The sequence below is a fragment of the Papilio xuthus genome, unplaced genomic scaffold, assembly GCF_000836235.2.
Source record: "Papilio xuthus unplaced genomic scaffold, Pxut_1.1 DF828780.1, whole genome shotgun sequence".
Taxonomy (NCBI): Eukaryota; Metazoa; Arthropoda; class Insecta; order Lepidoptera; family Papilionidae; genus Papilio; species Papilio xuthus.
The window spans coordinates 2,924,602-2,941,835 of NW_013529869.1; the positions used below are offsets into that span (position 1 = coordinate 2,924,602).

At 32.2% G+C, this 17,234-nt stretch overlaps 1 protein-coding gene across 2 annotated transcripts in view; it reads right to left on the minus strand.

The window, feature by feature from the left end:
* Tob (Transducer of ERBB2) overlaps positions 1 to 17,234 on the minus strand; it is a 31,429-nt gene that overhangs the window by 8,662 nt on the left and 5,533 nt on the right. The window contains exon 1 of one of the 2 annotated variants that reach the window (XM_013326946.1): positions 10,207 to 10,262. The exons of the other annotated variant lie outside the window; for it this stretch is intronic. The gene's annotated coding sequence lies outside the window, so the exon portion shown is untranslated. Of the gene's footprint in view, positions 1 to 10,206; positions 10,263 to 17,234 lie in introns of those variants that run through there. 2 annotated transcript variants of the gene reach the window in all.

Sequence of the window (17,234 nt, forward strand, 5' to 3'; positions counted from 1 at the left end):
ACTATCATTCAGAACTTTATTATTATAGTTTTACTTTCATGTGATCATTTTCATGCGATAGCTTTAATAAACTTGAAACCCATGGACGTTAAAAATGTTAAGATTTTTTTTAATTCTCGTTAAACGAAGGTCACGTGAAATATGATTAACGATAATATTAAGAAATTGAAAACAAAACAATAAAATTATTTTATTCTTTATGAGTTTTGTATGGCTCTTACTATAATCCGGAAAAAACCCTCTCGAGAATATTCCGTAGACAATAAACCACAGACAAGATAAAGCGCTAGATGCTAAAAGTCAATAAATGCTGTCGTTCGAGTGATATAGCGACATCTACTCGTGAATTTATTCGCAGTGTACGTGATTTAGCGCCCGCCGAATTAATTATCCTGACCTTCAAACTTCACGGCTCGTATGTATCAGCTGCGCTTAGAAAGCACCATTATTATTAACAAGATCTAATTTATTAAACTCTGCCAGCTTAATGTAGATCTTCTTTTATTTTGTGACGTAATTTTTATTTCCAATGTTAGCAAAAATGGTAACATGTTTTTCACGCTTTTGTGCTTATTCTAAGAAATTACACTATTCAAATATTGTGCTCTCTACGTACAACGACTTAATAAAGATCCGAATAATCGTCTGTAGATGCCTTACGGAAAAAAGTGAATTCTATAGCTGCATGGCTTGGCTTATTGATTATAGATTGATATTAAACAAGTTAAACCTTTTTTCTGTAGTATCGGTCATACAACATACTATACATATTCTATGTTATATTAAGCCTTTATCTGAAGAAAAACAAAGTTCTATCAAAACTTGATGGTCTTTGATTTACGCTACATCGCTATCATTTCCCATCACGACCTTCGCGTGGGGACAAGGGTAACAATTTAAGCGTGTAATTAATGGAGTCGTTTAATAATTGCGTAACATTCTTTTGTCGGTTAATCTTTTATGACACAAATGAAACATTTAAATTAAGAAATTAGGTTGATGCGTAAAAATTATTATGTTTTCAAAATTATTGGATGCTTATTTACTATTAATTATTAAATACTTACACACATTTTTTTATGTGTATAATCATTTTAAATAGTATATAGCTATTCAAAACAAGTAAAGAATAAAACAATAGTTTAAATACGATCAAATTAAGAAATTCATTAAACAAACGGATCTGAAAATGTAACTACTGTAGTAAAACCTTTCTCTTTTTTACGATATCTCGTAAAAATTCAGAAGATCTGTGACGAATTCCACGCGAGGCCAGAATACTATAAAAGAATTTTATTGTGTCCCAGTTTCATTTGGCCATATATCAATTTAGCAAACGGCTGTGACACCAGTGAGGTTATTACAGCATCTCATCTCTGAATCGATTCACGAGAATGAAACCGAGCGTTAGGGGCGTACGGCCTTAGAGTTTGTCTGTCCTATTTATATCTGTACCCCCGTTATCGATCTGGCGCCCCACTGCCCGACAACCCCTTTATAACCCTCATTCGATAGTATCACTTAAGTTGAAAGTACCAAAGTTCATATTGCAATACTCAACTAAAGCTACTGTTAGCTCGATTTAAATAGTTAGAGCAAATTCAACTTCCATCCATATTTAAAGATGTTTTCTATTTGCTTCACGTTCAATGCTTTGTTGGTGCTTCTATTTATTTTCCAAAAAACAATAAAGTTTTGTTATAAACCTACGTATAATTTTGATCAAATCGGCATTGTAAGATTTAGTTATTACTGAAGCATTAGCACTCACAACATGAAATTATTTATACGGGAAATTCTTGTTGCATTTTAGACATTGTTACTGGCTAATTGCTGCACTCTCTATTTCGGACATTAAGGAAATCTCAGTGTTTTTAATATGAGAAATCTACCTTAAATATTTATGTGTCCAATAAAACACCAACTTATTTCTTACTAATATTATAAATGCGAATGTTTGGATAGATGGATGATTGTTAGAAGGTATCTGCAGAACGGCTAAACGAATCACGATCAAAATTGACATACATATAGAACATAGTGTGAAAGAACACATGGGCTACTAATTATGTTTTTTTAGGGTTCCGTACCTCATAGGAAAAAAACGGAACCCTTATAAGATCACTTTATTGTCCGTCCGTCAGTCTGTCAAGACCCTTTTTCTCAAAAACGCGTGAAGGTATTAAGCTGGAATTTATTTTAATTTCGCGCGGAGGGAAACGCAGGCGACAGCTAGTTTATTATATATTTTTTAACATTTTTTGTATGATTTTGATTGTATGTTTATTTAGGTTAAACATTTAAACATGTTAATGTTGACGTAAGTGTTATAATCTCTTTACTTAAACTTTTGGTGCTTCAACAAGAATCTTTAATCCGTAGGTATATTAATCCTTTTCACCTTCAGTTCAAATCGCTTTAGCTAATCTGTCGTGTAAAAATTTCCGTTTTCGTATCTATTCAAGTCATTATCAGATACAAAGTCGTAAGTTACTTTATGACTTGAAAGTTTATAACTTACTACATTGTTAGGATAAGTGGATTAAGAATCCTACTTCACAGTAACGTACATTAAGTAAATTACATTACAATTGTGAACAAGTTAGAGCGTGGCTACAATCATAGTATCATTTAATTAACACTAAAGAGTTACTCCGTCAATGTTTTCCTACTTAGGGAAGTATTGAAGTTGAGGGCAACGACAATCCAAAAATGACAAGGAAATGTCAGAAATCATTTTTTTTACGAAATAAAATATAAGAGAACGTAGTTATGTAAAAATTCTAATTTCAGGACAAGATGTCGGAGAGATATCAACAATTGGATTCTTCGCTCACACGACCAAGAGATAAAGATTTTGTTACTAACAAATAAAATCCTCGTGTCAAAAACTTTAGATTAATTAAAACTTTAGTAGATTTTTGCATTATTGCAACAGTTACACTTCCATTTTAAAAATAGAGCTACGAAATTATTTATAATAGAGCTGAATTTAATGACGTCTAGAGACGATAAAAAGAGGACATATTTTCCATCTACATTTTTGTAGCTCTCTGAAAGCTTTTAAATATATTTTACGCTTGAATGGCGAGCGACGAATGGATGCCTAAAGGTACCCTATTGGTATTTATTGAATATATTTATGTTCGGATCGCGAGAGAAATATTAAACGTATAGAATATTCCCTAAGACGCTTCTTTTCTAGCAATTATTGCCTTTTGAACGAATATTTAAGACTTAACCTTTCTTTTTTATCATATTCTGTTCCTTTTAGTCTACGGTATCGAACTGCCTTTAGTATAAAAAATTCCAGCTCGATATCTTCACGCGTTTTTGAGAAAAAGGGTCTTGATAGATGGACGGACAACAAAGTGATCCTATAAGGGTTCCGTTTTTTTCCTATGAGGTACGGAATCCTAAAAAACTGTTAAACATTACAGTAAAATATTATACACAAAATATATGTGGTTTTATGTTGCGCGTTATAACATCTTTGTAATTTACATAAAATGTGAAAGATATGAGAGTTATAATAGATTATGTAAAGCGATTCCTCTTTCATATTTCCATGACAAAAGTAGAACCCACATTACGGAGGATTACAAGCCTCCCGATTAGGGTTAACTCTATTCACTCTGGGTTTTCAAACACTTAATACGATGTAGCCAAATATTTATAAGTACTTTTATGGTAATTTTTACAATTTAAATAAATAAAAACCTTATTTCATTCATAAATTCATTGTATTTTAAGTAGACTGAGTTAAATAAGAATAATATTAATTTCCATTATCATTGAAAATTCGTTTTACTCTTTTTAATTTGGCAAATAATTTCATGAATATTAAACATCATGCCTGAATAAAGTAAAATGAAAAATGCCTCTGGCTGCTTTGAAAACAAGTTTTTATAATATCATATTGTTATAATAAAATGCAATATTATTACAAATTAATCTTTGATATTTTAATATTATAAAGGTGATATAGAATTCGTATTTAAAAATATTTTTCATTTTAATGTTACAAGTATAGCTATCTCTTTCTCTCTCAACTTTAGTATATCTTTCTTCTCTTTCATGTAACTGAAATAATATGACATCTCTCTTAAATCTTTTTTTTTTCCAAAAAATAAAAAATCATTTTCGGAGTTACACAACAATAAAAGAATTGCATGTTCAGTCACTATTATTTATATTTAGAGTTAGGTAATATTATTTCTATTGCCTAGTAGTAGACTAATATGTATGCGCTTATCGTTACAACGCCTTGCGTAAACAAGGCCGCTAGTTTCGGATGTAAATCAGGGTTGTTGGGGTCGCTTTAATTATCCTTGTTCGTCTGAGATTGAAGATAATAAAGTATCCAACCTTCACTAATCAAATTTTATAATTCTCAACGTTAAAAAAAATCAAAGGTCTTTTGAACAGGGACTTGAATTTTATTTAACAATACTACAAAAAAAATTGTACAAAAAGCCATTTACTTTAAAAGAGTCATATAATATATGGTTATATAGAGATTATATTGATGTAGGGTAGTAATAGTCGTTTCATCTGCCTCGAAGGACCATTTAAATTTTTATAGTGAACAAAAAGTCCCCTTTTGCCATTTAGATGGCGACATACCGATTAATAAGCGACAAAGTGCCATCAACTTTGAATACCTTCCGGTTTAGGTCGAGTTGGGGTACAGTATTAATTTACAGGACATCGACATCGCTTTGAAGTTCATTCACTGGCAAGTATCAGTTTAATGAAGGATAACGAAAGATTAAAAAACGGGTTAAACAGGGTTATAATTACCATGGCAAGTTTTATCATGTTCATATAATTGAAAAGTATAAAACATTTAAATGTAATTATGGGTAACAATAATAAAATCGAATATAGGATATGACCATAGCATGAATACAAGACTAAAGGTATTATCTAGTATTTTTTACTCGTATGAAGATGGACCTTAGGAGTTTTATAATTCAATTTACCTGCATTATTTCATGTTAAGTTACATATGAGTTAAAAGTTAAAGTATACTAGCTATAGCGCGCGGCTCCGTCCGCTCGGAATAAAAAAAAAAACATAATGAGTAGCCTATATGTTCTGCCACACTAGATTCAATATTTATTATATACCAAATTTCATCGAGATCCATAAAGCCGTTCTAGAGATATATTCAAACAAACATCAATTGATCCAAACTTTCGTATTAATACTCTTAGTAAGAAGTAATATTTAACTGATTTATTTCATGTTAAATACCAAACACACCGGTCTATATTTGCAGCAAATTATTTTATCAGAAACTATGCAAATTGCTACAGATAAAAGCACTTTCACATGTGTTTTTCGGATATAACGATAACAATGTGGGTTATCAGTGTTTAGCTAAACCATGTACACATTGCTGTTCGTATATGGAACAGTTTTCGTGTTAGTTTCACCATAGCCTAAATAATAGGCACGGAATTAGAAAATATTTCAACGTATAAGGGTCGTGGGTGATTAACAAGGCTTTTTTTACAATTTTGGTGATGCAACTAGTATTAAATTATTGTTTCAATGTCTATTTATAAAAGAAAGTCGTGTTAGTTACACTATTTATAACTCAAGAACGGCTTTACCGATATGGCTGAAAACTGGTGAGGAGGTAGCTTAGACCCAGGAGACGGACATAGGATACTATTTATCTTTTTTTTTCGAATTTATGCCTTGAAGAGCTGCTTTTTATTTAACATATCTATATGTTAAGTTTTTTTATATAACCACGCGGACGGAGTCGTGGGCGACAACTAGTTAATAATAATAATTCTAACGAGCAAAAAAAGTCTATTTAACTAATATACCATTTATTTCTTTACGCATTCGTTAATATGATAATACTTGTACTTGTAAAATACTTAATATTGTAATGCAAGTCATAACGAACTTAGTGTGGTTGACTTTATGCATATCTTTGAATTTCTTTGCAGATATGTGCAGATTGCATTACGATGTTTTCCTTCACCGTAAAAACGTCGGATTAATGTACATTTGTAAATCGAAAAAGACATTGGAACATGGTGGGATTAATCCCTGGCCCACAGACGCTCTTAAGTAATTTGAAATATTTAGATTAGTTTGTTGAGAAGAAATTCAATGATATGCGTGAAGTCAACCAACCCGCACTTGGCTAGCGTGGTTGACTATGGCCTAATCACCCTTAACGTAGGGTAGGCTCCATGCCCCTCGGTGGGGACGTATAGTGAGCTGATGATGATGATGAAATTTGTTTCAATTGGTATCAGTAATTGTTTTGATCAAATTCACATAGAGTAAATATACTATATGTGCAAAAGCAATAAACTCGTTGACGTCAGAGCAGACATTTTGTAACAATAAGCCTCAGTATACGCAGGTGTATGTTTGAACATACGCAAGAGAGTAGAAAAACATAATGCCTTAGACTGACAGTAAAATGTCTACAATTGTGAATCATCATTTTTAGGATTGTTATCTTGATAAGTACATCTCTTGTCACGTTTCTAAATTGATAAGAAGAACGTGACATAATGTGTATTATCGAGAAACATCATAAAAACGAAATGTCTATTTTCTGGCTATTCTATGCTGGATATAGAACCTTATACAAGTCATTATAACCTTTTGCAGATTATTATCAACCCTTTACCGCACGCTAATGTGAAACAAAACCAGAAAACATGAATATTGTAATATCATTATGCGTAGGCTTTCGAAATGCGATCTTGACAAATGAAGAATAACGTAATTATAGTGGTCGGTTATAACAGTCACTACCGGCTTTCAAAGGGTTAAAAGACGTGTTCAACAAAACATTGTCTGAATATTTTCTTGCAATAATACAGTAAAAGTTTGATAAAAGTACAAACGTATCAAATGTTAAATAAAGTTTCAACATATACGCCACATTATAGCTGGAGCATGTTAAAGTAACATCAAAATATAATCTGTGTTATCGATTTTGGTTTGCGTTTCATAATGTTTATTGCAAAACTGCGAATACGAGATTAAACGTACTCGAGAATATCGCTCTTAGTTCAACAAAATGTATTAAAATTAGTTACCGTCGCACGGCCGTGTAATTAATTCTGCAAAAGCGAATAATTAACGCACCAATTAAGTTACGAAATTATCAAAGTTTGATTATATCGAATACAAAGTAACTGAGTTGTTGATAAAATTTAATGTCTTAGTAATTAATATTTTCAAAACACGACTCCTCGTATTAAATAACAAGCTACAAAAGAACATAACTTTTACGATCAACTTTAAACTGAGTACAATCCCGTACACATATACATAATGTTAATATATGTATTTACTACATAAAGATCATATATAGGGTTCCGTAACTCATAGGATAAAAACGGAACCGTATAGGATTACTTTGTTGTCCGTCCGTCAGTCTCTCAAGACCCTTTTTAAGGTAAGTTCATTTATGTTTAGTTCTAGTTTAAATATGTAACAGTAAAATACCGTAAGGAAGCTAAACAGTTTAATATTGTCCAGTTCTAATTAAGAGTAACCTTCAGCTTGAACGCTAAGCGTGGTTTTTAATTAAAATGCCAATTAAATACGATTGTTATGGCATTGTATGTAGCTTAAGCAAGCCTCTTAGTATTTCCAATAGTTTTTTCAAAGATTTTTTAAAAATGCTTTACTAAAATTTTAAAATAACTGTGCATCAGTGGATTGCGTTTTTACGATATGAGTTAATTTCCAAATAGCAGATGTTGGACGAAATTTTATGCCATTTTGCTTTAGTATAGTAATGATAAGACTAAAGACAAGGTAGTAAGGTACTCAGAGACATGGGTTTCAGCCCATGTCTCAGAATATGTCAAGGATAGAACGAAGTGGAAGACAATAATTAGAAAAACCGACTCCAGCACCATTTGGAATACAAGCTAGGTAGAAAGAGATAATAGAGTCAAGGCGTGTGTTAGTTAAGGTTTGATAAAAAGACAATAACTATACTGTTCTATAAACATATTGATTTTATAGCTATCTTTTGAGAGATCTGTGTCACCTAGAGCTCTATAAAAGTTTTATAGCCTTCGTCAATAGAACGTGAGCTGTAAATGCTTAATCCGTTTTACTAATAACAATAGGATAATGAATTACTATGTCAAGGTTTCTTCCTTACTTATGATCAATGTCAATGAAATGACGCTCCAAATTATAAATGTAAGGTTTCGTAATCAAACGATTTAAGGGCAGGTGAAGGTTAAATAAATTGGGCAATAGAGCAGGAAACATTTGTCAAGCGAACTAACCTAAAAGCGAATTTGAACAGTAGAATTTTTACCTGACTGACACAGGAGAGTAAAGTGTTGTGTCTTTGGGTTTGTATGTATGTAAGTAGGTCCTTTTGAAACCATCTGGCTTCTAAACAACTGAATCAATTATTATGAAAGAGGTGTCGTGATCTTCCCATTTCATAAAAGTAGTAGGAAGTGTTTTTATTTTTAAATTATGAAAACCAGAAATCTTTTGCAGTGGTCTAACAAAAACACACACATAAAGTACGTTTTTATAACATAGTTTTAATTTTAATCAAATGAATTTATAACAATAGTACTTGATTAAATATATAGATCAGCATTGAAGATGCTTTGAATAATTTAACATTAAAAAACAAAAATAGAAGGTCACACGTGTCGTCAGTACTAAATAAAAATCGTATGTTATGCGTAACATTTCCGACATTAATAAATGAATATGAAAGTAGTTAGGTGAATAGTCACGCTATACGTATATTACGACTGATTGTATTGACACTGATTCAAAAATAAATACAATATTTTCAGTTCGTTAGGCAACGTTTTATTTAAATTAATTTGAGTGGCATTAGGTAGGCATATATTAAATTGATGACGAGTCTTAAGCGGATGAAGTCACGGGTGGACGCCTAGTAACGTAATATTAACATTTTTACAAGTCATTAGCTGTCGCCCGCGACTTCTTCCGCGCGGTTTAAGAAAAACTTAATAAGTAACCTATATGTTCTTATATTCCACATCTGTGCCACTCATCCAGATCCGTTGAGCCTTTCCGGAGATACCTTCTATAAAAACATCCATCCATCTAAAGTTTCGTATTTATAATATTAGTAAGAAGTATGATTTTAATAGATCGAGATGAACACATTAAGTAACTTATTAAGCTTGATAAAGTGAATCTTAATATCATTTTAATACTTATGTAACATAAACATTAAAATAATTGAAGAAAAAATGTGTAAGATTTGAGCAATATATTTGCTGTACTGCTTATGAAAATACCCCGCCCCGAAATTGTTACATTAAGAAATTGCGTATAACATTTGCGTTAACATTTTTCATGAGCGCCTCATTACGACTAGTCCCGATCCATTAGCGTCAAAGATTTAATGTAAATCTTACGTAAGATCACGTTTGCTTGTCGTGAATGAAGTTTTGGTCGCTATTAGCACTATTAAGATGAGTGTTTCATATTTGTAATGGCCAAATACGTCAGTTTTTTATGGAAGCAGTTTGTTGAAAATGATTTCATTCATCCAATTTTCCACAAGACAATGTTAATAGTCAACAAAGGAAGAAAAGACTGTCACTGTAATAAGTGAAAGTTGTGTCGTTTATAAAAAAAAATCAATTTGATAAGTAAACATAAGTTAGTGGTTTACAACAGTTGTGGCAATGAGGGGGCGTTGCTCTCGTTATATGGGACACTGACGTCAAAGTTTTCGCATTAGTAAAGCTACTGGGTCTCGGTCGATGGGAAGTAGGCGGCAGTCAAGTTATGGGATATTAACACTTCGGCACTACGAATTACAGATCAGAATCTCGTACAAGTTTAGAAGTGATGATGTAATTGCTAAACTACTGGAAAATTAAGCCAGTCAACTCTGTTAGTGGGTTGTTTTAAAGCCAAAGATTTCTATAGAGATCTTTGTATGGTAATAGAGATTGAACTATGGTTAAGGAAAATTACTTTAGTTTTCAGATTAATTGGGTTTAGTTAAGGGAAGTTCTTTGAAATAAGGGTTGAATAACTCGCAGAGACATGAGAGATTATACTTATGTCTTCACATGTAAGTATTTTGCGGAGACTGAGCAAAAAACGACTCAAAAACTACATAATAAGTAGATTTTTGAGTTTAGTAAAAAGGACAAGCAGAATAATAATGTTATGATGTATTTTCTGTACCTTAGTTATTGAAGTGTGAAGTTGAAATTAGTGGTAGATGAATCGGTGATTTACCTGAAAAAAAATTTTTCTTTATTAATATGTTATACAAGTATTAAGTAAGTTGTTACATGAAGACGTTCTTGGAAACGAATTTTAGTAGATAAAAAGAAACAAAAATAATAATAAAACTTCTTTATTGCCATCACACAAATACATCAAATCACACAGTAATTACAAATATATATATATATATATATATATATATATATATATGACGACAATGGACTGCAGGCTCAGCGTGAACCGCATGGCATGCGGAGCTGGTTTTCAGCCTGTCCCGGTAGGCCACGTTATGGTCGTTCAGATAACTCTTAACATTATGTTAAACTAACTAGCCGAATTCACAGGGAACTTTTTACTTTTGAAATGTAATCTGGATCTTTTCTAAATTAAGTTACGGGACGGCATGTAAAACTAGGTTTTGATTTTGTATTATGAATAGATTTATAAATGTAGAACGTAAGCCTGAAAAAACGCAACGAGGTCGGAGTTAAGGAGCTTTCTTTGCCTGCCCTAAGTGGCGGTTGGATTGCTGTTCTTTCATGTTAAAAACTTTTTTATTACGTTTAATAATCTTGTTTCAGTACGAACTTCGTGTACCGCCTTTGCGATAGCAACCAAGCTTTTTTGTTAATTACAAAACTTTAAAAACACCGTTAGAGTTCTACCTTTGAGTGAAATTTCATTTAATTTTTTGTTATAATTTTTATTTACCAATAACAAGATGAACATGTATTTTAGGAATCAAGAAATATTAAGTTGTATAAAGGTCTCGCACTTTTTTAAACTACTCGCAAAGAAAAAAGTTAATCGTAGTTGCAACCAGCATTTAAAGTATACCAAAATCACCAGCAGAAGAAGTCTTGTTAAAGAAACTATTCCCCAATTTAATATATATGAAGGTATGTCAATAACTATTTATTGTATTGCGAAGATATTTGCGTCATCGTAAGTTATAGACGCAAATAGAAAATTAATTACATTTCCTTTTTATAAGACGTCAACGAGATGAATTAATATTGTCGAAAGCTTTTTCATTTACGCAATGAAACGTCTATATAAAGGTCACACAATAAATTTGCTATCAGAAATATATTATCGTTGTTTGTACAATGACACGTTACGATGTCGGAAAGTAAAAAAAAATCGTGAGATATATTCGACGATAAAGGCGACATTTTCAAAAGAAACTGGGCCAAAACTACTTCCATCTATAATGATTAATGTTGCCCATTTATTTTGTATAGATTCCGAGGGACGGCCGCGAGAAAAACTTGATTGATGTGGGATTGTAAAAGGACACTACTGTAATATTTTCCCTCATTTCCGTGCCATATGTTTTTTTGAGGACCTTTTGATGGACGAGTTTATTCGAATTTATTTATAAATATTTATGCATGACTTTATTTATACTTATCTTTTCAATTTTGTAACATTATTTTTTTTATTTCAGTTGTCATAATTTTAAAGATTCTTTATATTATTACGTGGCAAATGAATAAGGGGTCACCCTGATTCTCGGAAATAGCGAAGCGACCGCTGCCCATTTTCGCAATTGCAGACGCGTTGCCTACGTTTAATCTATCGCACAGAAAGATTTTTTTTGTGGGCGGCTCTATGCCGCCCTCTCTTTCCTCTAACAAAGATAATATTATATTCCCCATTCACACTCGTTCCTCTTCCTATCTTTTCCTTATAAAAAGAAAGGTGGGAAGAGAAAGTATACTTAAATTAAGCCCGATTGACCGAGAACTAACAGAATAGTGCGTGATACCTACTGTTCTACATTAATAATTTTATTGAAAGCTACACTAAAAGATTCCGTTACATTGTTTGATTGTTACATATAGGCTAATGTAATAAAAGCGTATACAAACCCTTACTATAACATTTTGCACGGCCGAGCGCCGACAGCAGTAGTGACGTGCACGCGATGTACCTGACCTTGTGACGTCAGAAGGTCACCTAGCCACATATTTAAAACAGTACAATTAGCGCCAACAGTGTTCTATCAAACCTATTGACCCGCATTACTGTTAGCGACCTTTACGCCAAAAGGTCAATGTGAGGTCAACTTTGATTAGAACAAGGGGGTTAAATAAAATATCCTTTTAGGAAGCGGTGAATTATTACTACAGTTATTTTATAACCCTCGATTGCATTCGTGATACAATGTTAAGTGGTAACTTTCGCAACCATACGAAAATTATGTTACATTTAATATGTCCCTATCTATGGCCTAATATCCCCTAACTTAGGGTAGGCTCCGAGACCCTCGGTGGAGACGTATAGTGTGCTGATGATGATGATGAATATGTCTTTTTATGCTAATACTTAAAGTGAACAACATATTACATTTAAAATAAGTTTTATTGTATTGTAAATGTAAGAAAAATGGATAAAGATTACCAAACAACATTTATATACCATACAGTAACTAAAAGGGCAGGACGTGGATTTATCTGCCGCTATCAAGAACACTTATTGTCCTTATAATGATATAGGTATTATTGAGATTAAACATATTACAGGTGCAGTGTATACCTGCCCTTATTGTTATAAAGACTTTAAAACAGTTAACATTGCACATTACGAAGCATAAGCAATGTCACGGAGGCCATTCATCGCTCGGCTGGCGACGGGCGCGGACGTTCTGCGATGCGTGACACCGTTTATTTTTATTCTTTTTTCCCGGTTACACGACGTGACTTGGACGTTTGAAGGTGTCTCTTGCAATACTCTCTATGGTTGAGGTAACACTGACCGTGACTGTTATTTAAATAAACAAAAGTCAAAGATTTACCTGTTCTTATTGTTATGTTAAAACCAGCCTTTGCATTTGGTTTCGCACGACTGGATTTCATTTTCAAAAGCCCATGATTTATGTTGATAAGTTTATTTAAATGGTTATAGTCATTTTCTTTAGAATTCCATGTGTACTTTCCAATTATGTTGGCATGGAAACAAATGAGTAAAAGAAGTCTCCATGAGATAAATAGCTGCATAATATCGTACAAAATACACCAAGAAAAACTTAAACAAATCAATTAATAGTCCAAAGCAAAGGACTTAAAAAGTTATGTTAAGATTCTTGAATGTTCTACTGGATGCTTATCCACCTATAATATATGAAATAGGGAACATTTAGACATTAATTCAAGGTTTAAGTGACGGTGCACAAACCCACTAATGTCTCACATGAATTGCGCATGGAATAACGTACATCACAAGATTACACGGTACTTCATATGCGGCTTAGGTGCTCGCCAACGTGTTCGTAAAACGGGCCATAAATTCTCATCTTACGTAATATATTTAAGCATAAAATAGCGACGGTATAAGACAGAAATACTAAATGTTGTGCATCTCATTGCATTTAAAATTATGTATAACAAAGAAATCGTTACTAAAAGTTATTCGAAAAGACATATTGGTACCTAATAAGTCAAAGGTTGAACTGGCCACAATGCAACGGATTCGAAATTCGAATTACCTTCAACATCTTTCGTTGGACAACAATTTATAGAGAAGTGTTAAAAAATCGAGTATTACGAACAATGACAAAATGTATAATTCAGTTAAAAAATATAACCTTCACGCTTGCTGTTACATGGTCTATTAGACCGTAACATTATATAACTGGAAGCTAATGCTTATTGTAATAATAATCGAATTTTTGTCGTTTTTGTTTTCAAGTTCAAGAATGAAACGAAAACAAAAGTGAAAAAAATGAAGAACGATAAGAAAAAATGTTGCCAGTTCGAGTTGTCAAAAGTACAGTTTTCTTGACGTGTAACTGAATTATTTTGTTAAACAACAGAGACGTACTACAGCGGATGGGATTCGAGGTCGGATAGATCTAAACTCATTATCCAATATACTAGACCGGCACGCGGTTGTGTCTGACTGCAACCAACGCTGTCTAGTATCGTCGCAGACTTTACGAGTTTTTTGCACTATGACTCGCAACTGCATGACATGTATGTCCATCAAAACTGTTGTATTTTTTCGTTTTTATTTTCCAGCCAGTTGTGATGTGTACAGTTTACATATAAACATATCTACTCAAAAACTGTAGAAAAAATGTGAACCTAAACATGATTGAAGGTAATCATTATTTAAAACTAGCTGTCGCCTGCGACTCCGTACGCGCAGGATTAAATAAACTTAATTAGTGTAGCCTATGTGTTCTCTCAGACTATGCTCTATACGTATGCCAATTTTTGTCGAGATCCGTTGAACCGTTCTAGAAATACCTTCAAACAAACTTCCATGTATCTATCTAAACATTCGCATTTATAATATTAGTAAGATTAGTAATTCGGCAAACTGAATTGAGCTATAAGAATATTAAGACTGTGATAGTCACTATAGTGTGCTGCAGTAAATCATCTTTTCATAATTAATTTATTAGTTTCATAAATACTATTTAAGCATGAACATTTTCTATTTACTAAAAGAAAGTAAGAGTAATGGAGTTATACATAAAAGGTAAAAGAAATTAAGGTTATAAAACTTCAATAATTCTTTAGCATGTTACAGTAGCGTCAAATGGCAAGTGTGAACTAAAGTAAGCTCTATTTTTACACGACAATAATTTATGGCTGATAAATTGTACGATAACGACGGCACAGAGCACGCTAACAATGCTGTGTGCTGTTAAATCTTTATTTCATTTAACTAAAACAGTGTTAAAGTTATTTATTACAATAGCATGCTATACCGTTGATAATAAATGTACGGATAAACGCGATTCTGCAATATTCTATCTATAAATAGATACGCGTCCTTGTTTACGTCATTGCATAAAGTGTCAAGTTCATTGCGATGAATCTTTAAATCCATTTTGTACTGCGGTAAAATTATATTCAGGTGTAGGCACGAAATTAACGGGCTTGGTACTTGGCAAAGAATGAGTATAGTCGTTAAACTATAAATTACAATAATATACACTTATCTTGGATTCTAAGAAGACAGCTACTGAGCTATCGCTTAAGAATCCACGTGGAATTTTAAAAATATTGGTAGCCTATGTATTATATTTTTCGAGACTATGTTGTATATCTATTAAAAATTTAATCAAGAACTGTTTAGCCGTTCTTGATATACCTCCTAACAAACATACATCCATCCATCTAAACTTTTGCATTTATAATATTAGTAAAATAAAATGCCTCAAAGAAGTATTGCGAAGTTAGCGTGATAAAATAAAAAGTGTCATTCGTGTTAAGAATATTTTACGATATTGATAAAAACAACAGTCTTGTAAAAGATGAAGAACGGTCTTTAAATAAATTAGTTTTAAATTAGTCTGTACAAAAGGACGAATCGTTATTACAAACGAGAAGTTACGATAAGTCGCATCACATCTACATAATAAGATTGAAGTCTGTAGTGTGCATCTTGCGATAAACGGTTTATAGTTTATTTTAAAATATAATATAAGTTAATTGAAGTAGGTACATACTTTTATAATAAGTTGGGTCATGAATATACTGTCATTTAATTTAGAAGAATATTTAAATTAATCTATATATTGTTAGGAAGAAAATCCGACACTGAGCCGGTGTACTGGCGCAACACTAGTCTTGCTTTATGTCGACGTTTATAACCACACTAATCATTCTGACGTTTGAATTGGTAACGAAAGCGCGCCATTCGCGCCAAAGGATTCTAACTTACAATGTCTTAAAATACCTACGATTATTAAGATACTATTTCATTAACTTAATGTTTTAATAAGCTACTATTAATTATTACTTAATTTCTTTCCACAAATATTTACTTTACATTTTAACGAAACAATAGAGATAATTAACGGACCATGTTTTGATTCCAATGCAAATTAATTAAGCCTTTAAATGTATATATCAAAATATATTTAGACGCCTAAGGCTACATTTGACATTTTGATCAAGAGAATTATTAAATGGTATTAAGTATCGCTTAATAGTTGCCCGTGTACAGCGACCTTTATCATTTGAATTTCTGAATTTTATAAATTATTGTTTTAAGATTGAACAAGAGTTAGTTTAAATTCGTTATTCAATCAAACACCTCTTATTATTAGAAAGGGAAAATATAAATTAAGTCTGACCTGAAAAATTGTTTGTATATTGTCCCCTGCTAATAGGTTTATTATTACAAAGATATGTAACAACCGTGACACAAATATAACCACAAATGAAATTTCTATAAGTATTATGTTAAAGAAATCAACTCATTCATACGTAATGAGTTTAAGGTCAATATGCAAATGCTGGTTGTGTTTATTATTTAATATAATTAAATATTGTTTATTCAATAGGCACTTTTGAAATAGAGAGAGCGTTTGTCAACAATCCTAATGGTATGTGAAGTATTTATGAAAAAACTAACGGTCGCCCGCGACTCCGTCTGCGCGGAATTAAAAAAAAAATATGTAGCCTATGTGTTCTTCCAGACTATGTTCTATAAGTATGCCAAATTTAAGGGATGCATAGTAAAGGAAAGTATTCCCTAAACATATCTGCTATCGTGGATACCAATGGCCAGCGGTCGCTTCGCTATTTCGGCGAATTTAATTTGGCCGCTTCCTCGTTTGCCACCTTATAATTCCAAAAATAATGATACTACATGGCATTTGATATAATTAAACAAATTAATTTAATTTAAAAAAGGCCAAATAATAATATAAAACGAATTATGCAGATAGCAAGGTCTCACAAATCAATACTAATACCAAATAAGAGCATAATTAAGAGAATGTCAAGTTTATATTACAAAATCCTATTTCAAAGTTACATAACTTTTGTCACACATGCGATGTGAATCAAAGAATGATTGACATACCGAAGTGTCACTGGATTGATCTATAACACTAGCGGTCACCCGCGACTCCGTTCGAGCTGAATTAAAAAAAAAACTGTAGCCTGTGTTCATCCAGACTTTGTGTGCCAAATTTTATAACAATCCGTTCAGTCGTTCCGGAGATACCAACATCATAC